At 33.4% G+C, this 5,939-nt stretch overlaps 1 pseudogene; it reads right to left on the bottom strand.

The window, feature by feature from the left end:
• Positions 1-277: 277 nt before the first annotated feature.
• LOC103676595 lies at positions 278-863 on the bottom strand (annotated as a pseudogene).
• Between the last annotated feature and the right edge of the window lie 5,076 nt (positions 864-5,939).

The following is a 5,939-nucleotide window of genomic DNA, read 5'->3' as shown; positions in this document are numbered from 1 at the left end:
AAAAAATGGGCAAAAGACATGAAGGAATCTTTTCTTTTTTTTTTTTTCTTCTCCTATGAAGTTTTACTAGGAAAAAAACTTCTATTCTATTCCTTCTGTTACTCTTCTTAGCACACTACAGTTTACTTCTGAATGGTTTAATTGCCAAATAGTTGGAAAGGATTGTTGGTTTAAGAAAAAGTCCCAAATCAATTGCGCTTTTATTGCGTCTTTAAAATATTCATAAATAAGTCTGAAAAATCATCCAGCATCTTGCTGTTTCTGTAGCTGAACAACTTAGATCTTATTCATCAGCCTGTTGAACTGTTCCTTTTTCAGAAACATAGATACCATCCAAAAACTTTCTGATATCCTTGTTTTTAACTATTGTGGCTTGCTGAATCAAAGCAGCTGAGTTTGATACAAGTTCAATGTCATTTCCTTGAAGAATTAACTCATCATCATTCTGGACTTAAGAAACTAAACAAGCAACACCTGGCCTCATCCAAACCCTGCAGTTGTATTTTTCACCCACAAAATTTTGGATTTCAGCAAGAGAACCATTCTCCTGAATAACAACGTTGATGGGGAAGTGGGCATACACAGACCTCATCTTGTAACAGAAGCCAAGTGTAATGCCCTGGATCACGTTCTGTCCATGACTACAGATAGTGAGAAGAGTAGCAGTCCTTCCCTAGTTCCCCACCATTTGTCAACTCGTAGCCTCTACTTTTCTTTCCAAGGAGACTGAGTTCTACATTGATGTGATTGAAGTCCCTTTGCAGGATTCCTCTGGGGCCCTTCACAATAACAGTGCATCCTTTCAGAGTGATGTTGACATTTTCTGGAATGTTGACAGTCTGATTGCTGAAAATGGTCTTCATTCTCACAGTAGATGTGGCAAACAGCAACATGAAGGAATATTTCACTGAAAAGTATATATGCATGGCTAATAAACACATGATAAGCTTTTCAACATCATTAGCCATCAAAGAAATGCAAATTAAGGCAATGTTGAGACATCATTATAAACTTATTAGAATAGCTAACATTTCAAATAAAATGAAACAGTGACAGTATTAAATGGCACTGAGATGCAGATAAATGAGATCTTGTGCATTGCTGGTAGGATACATGTAAAATGGTACAGCTACTCCAGAAAACATTTTCACAATTTCTTAAAAGCTAAACATGCACTTACCATATGACACAGTAATTGGCCTCCTGCATTTTTATCCCAGAGAAATGAAAACCTACGTCCACACAGATACTTGTACATAATTGTTTATAGCAGTTTTATTTAAAATAGCCAACAAGTAGAAACACCAAAATGTCTCTCACTAGGTGAGAAGTTTAAAATAACTGTTGTATATCCATGAGCATCTGGTCAGCTTAGTAGGTTAAGTGACCGACTCTCGACTTTGGCTCAGGTCATGATCTCAGGGTAGTGAGATGGAGCCCCGACATTGGGCTCTACACTCAACAAGGAGTTGGCTTGAGATTCTCTGTCTCCCTCTGCCTCTGCCTCTCCCCTGTTCACATGCTCTCTGTGTCTCTCTCTCTCTCAAAATAAATAAAATCTTTAAAAAGTAAATAAATAAACAAACAATAAAATAAAATAACTATTGTATATCCATACCATGGAATACTACCAATAAATAAAAGTGATTATTTATCAATACATGCAACAACTTGGATGGATCTCAACGGTATTATGTTGAGTAGAAAAACTTAGTTGTACAAGGATGATTCCATTTATATAACATTCTTGAAATGACAATATTATAGATATGAAAAATACATCAGGTCTTTCCAGCTGTTAGGAATGGTCAACTGGTTGTTGGTTTGATTATAAAAAAAGTACCATGAGGAAGATTATTGTGGCATAGGATAGTCCTGTACCTAGATTGTGCTCTTGGTTACACAAATCAACATATGTGAAAAAGTCACATGGAATTATACACATACATTGTAGCAATGTGAAATTTCTGTTTTGATATTGTATTATAATTATGTAAAATGTAACCAGTGGGGGAAAGGGAATAACAAGTAAGAGTCTTCTCTGTATTATCTTTACAACTTCCTTTGAGTATGTAATTATTTCCCAAATAAAAGTTAAAAAACAGACAAAATAATACAGAAAGAAAAGCAAATAAACCTGCAAAATCCCACACAGCTGGATGTAATTGTAGTGCTCTTTCAAAGATATTTCAGAGGTTTTCAGCAGTTGAATAATTAGAATTATTGGATATGTGAACTTCAAAAGGATTATTTTCCTAGCATTGTTTTGGAATTTTATGTAATTATAAATAATTATAATTATTCTCTCAAATCCTACTATTGAAAAAACTATCAGTAGATCTTTAATTATGACAATCACAACTGGAAATGTACCAGTATTCTTTATTACTGATTCTTTTCTATAAATTTAGGCAGATCATAATCAAAATTAAGTCCATGGATTTTCCTTTGGAATATCAAATCACACTGGCAACAATTTAAGCAAATATTTTAAAATTCAACGTTTCTATGAAATCAAATGATCAATAAATCTAAATCAGAACAACATATCTATAAATATATTGACTCTAGGATTTGAAGTCATAATACACTCAAGACAACACAGATGTTGCACTAAAAAATGCAACATGCCTCATAAAATGCAGAGGGATTCCTAATATCTATGAATCTGCATGCAGATAGGACCTTCACAACACGGCCAAGCGTTGTGTGACAGCTTGTCTTAGCAGAATTCTGAATAAAATCTTTATCTGCTTTTTTTTTTTTTTTTTAGGAAATGAGTACCAAATGTCTATAATGCTAACAATTCTTTTAGTAGATTAATAGTGAGTGACACGTCCTACTAAAAGTGAAATTCTGTGGGATTTCTTGACATTGCTTACAACAACTGAAGCAGTAATTTACATTTTTGTATCTTAGCTGTTTGGAGAAACATTCTTCTGGTCTCTCTCAGGGGCATCCCATTTTATAATCCTTTATAAATTGTGGGCTTTCTTGTATTTTGAAGTTTAGATGCTGGTGGGGTTACACAAGTGGAAACTAATCAGAGGGTTTGTTTCCCATGGAAGAAAGGCTCTGCCTTCATTTCACACCCTCTGGTTCTATTGGACTTTTAAATGCTGACCCAGAAAACAGAATTGGGTATCAAAGATAATGATAATGAAATAATAATAATGACAATACAAAGTATAACTCCTACCATAGTCCATACAGGACTAAATACTTCATTTGTATGAATTAATTTAATCTTCACAACATACCTATGATGAAATAATGATTGTTACAATTTTTTTAAATTTTATAAGTGAGGATACTAACAAGAGAGATACTGATTCTCGTGTCTGTTTTCATAATTACACATTTTAAATAACATGTACCCATTTTTTTAGGCTTTATTTATTTATTTATTGCCATTTAAAACATCAGTCCTTTGTTATATCACAGAACATTTTAGATAATGTGTTGTATTTTCAGTATTCAGTCAGGTACCTGTTGTGTCCTTCTTAAGTTTGTGTCAGACTCTGACTTTTGGATGCTTTGTAGTTCTAAAATCTAAACAATTCATGTGTGATGTCTTCATAAAAAAATTATGTGAATGACTGAAACTATCTTGAATGTTAAGAATGAAGTCCAGTAGAAATTACATTTGATCTGGTACAAATTTGGTACAGTTTGTTTATATATGTAGTCTGAGCATTTTCTCTACTTGGGTGATTCCCTGTCTCTCTTAATGACCTTTGACTGTTGCCTCAGTTCACAGCCTTCTCTTCCTAAATCGTTCTAACTGGCTCTTTTTTTTTTTTTTCACTTTTTTTAAAATAATATTTGTTTTGTTATATTAGTCACCATACAGTACATCCCCAGTTTTTGATGCAATGTTTCATGATTCATTACTTACATATAACACCCAGTACACCATGCAATATGTGCCCTCCTAAATACCCATCACCGGCCTATCCCAATCCCCCACCCCCCTCCCCTCTGAAGCCCTCGGTTTGTTTCCCAGAGACCATAGTCTCCCATGGTTCATTCCCCCTTCTGTTTACCCCCCCTTCATTCTTCCCTTCCTTCTCCTACCAATCTTCCTATTTCTTATGTTCCATAAATGAGTGAAACCTTAAGAACAAAGGCATGGATGGGTGGGGGGGGGCGGGATTTGTTCTGTTTACTGCTCTCTGAGACCTGTGTATTCTTTGTTTTCTAGCACTCAGTAGAAACAACTATATTTTCAAAAATGAATCTATCCTTGTGTCTAATCAGTGCTCACACTATCTAACTTTTGTTTAACAGTAATTCTAATAACCTGACTTCGTGAAAACCTAATAATTTCATGCAATTATAGACTTTATTTTCTTGATATATATGAATAAATATTCTATCTTAAGAGAAGTCATTTTAATTATGTAGTTAATTTAATATAGTAGGTACATTTTTGTGAATTAAAGCTCTCAAATATATTTACATAAATATATACATATTTTAAATACCAGCATGATGAAATTATGACATATGAACTTAAATATGATTATTCATCAAAGGTAAAAAAAAAAAAATGTACTGGATGACTTGGTGGCCCAATTGGTTCAGCATCCGGCTCTTGATTTCAGCTCAGGTCTTGATTTCAGGGTCATGAGTTCAAGCCCCACATTAGGTTCCATGCTGGACCCAGAGCCTACTTAAAAAAAAAAAAAAAGTGAAAAAAATGTAGAAAAGTCCTTTAAAATAACTATAATTTAAACTTGCTTTCCCCTTCCTACACTGAGAAAAGTTGAAAATGTTTTTAGCTTGTAAATTGTTTTCAAATGCTCTGATAGATTATTTAGCATCAATTACATTTATTGTTAGTAATATTTTCTCAGTTTATATGGACATGGTTTATAGAAAAAAACACATTTTATAATGTTTGTAAAGGAATTAAAACGCTTACCTTGGTAATGATATAACAAATGTACATTTATTGAAATAATGATGATGGCAGTTTTAGAAATAATTTTGTTAATGGAAGAGTGATTCATTGTTAGTGTGATATTTAAACCTATTGACATCATTACAAATGGCTTACTAGATTCCCTAGAGCTTTTTAGTGTACTCTTTGGCAGTTACTTAAAAGGAGAGACATCAATGTCTGCCAATTATCTTTGGAGGAAATAGAGAGTACTAATGCATTCAGACATATTAGATTTGGTTAAAAAGAAAGAGGACTGGTACAGGTTTTTCTTTGTCTTGAAAATTCAACTGAGTGAAATCCTACAAGAAAAAAACAGGAGTAAATTGGCAGAATTATTTATAGTTTATAACAAAATAAGACGCTAGAAAAAAGATCGATACAGTATTCTTCTCACTGAATACTTCAAAGAACTATAGCAGGTAAAAATGTAACCTGTCATGTTTTGCTGGAGTGGGTCTGGGTTAGATCATCAAGTGGAAATTTGATGGGCTGTTCTGAATATTTCTGAATTTTCAATTGAAACCTATTAATAAAAAACAAAATTTGGGGCAGTCAGTTAACCGTCTGCTGTTGACTCAGGTCATGATCCCGGGTTCTGGAATCAAGCCCCCACATTGCATTGGCCTCCCTGCTCAGCAGGAAATCTGCTTCTCCCTCTCCCTCTGCCTCACCCCATTAGGTACACGTGCTCTCTCTCTCAAATAAATAAATTAAACCTTTAAAAAAAATTTAAGAACCCCAATAATTATATTAAGCCTCCATTATCATTTATCATTCCAACTCCTTGATTCTTTCTTTACTCTCTTAATCACGCATAGATAAACAAACAAAGCCTTCACCAACTCTTTCTCTCTCCACACACACACATTCTCCCTCTCTCTCTCTATCTATATATATATTATACTAATATGTATACTAAATATATATTTTATACTAATAAAAAATATATTTAGTAATATATATTTATTTTTATTTTAGCATATATGTACAC

Source organism: Ursus maritimus, unplaced genomic scaffold (assembly GCF_017311325.1).
Source record: "Ursus maritimus isolate PB19 unplaced genomic scaffold, ASM1731132v1 scaffold_3, whole genome shotgun sequence".
Lineage (NCBI taxonomy): Eukaryota > Metazoa > Chordata > Mammalia > Carnivora > Ursidae > Ursus > Ursus maritimus.
This window is presented reverse-complemented; position numbering and strand designations above follow the sequence as displayed.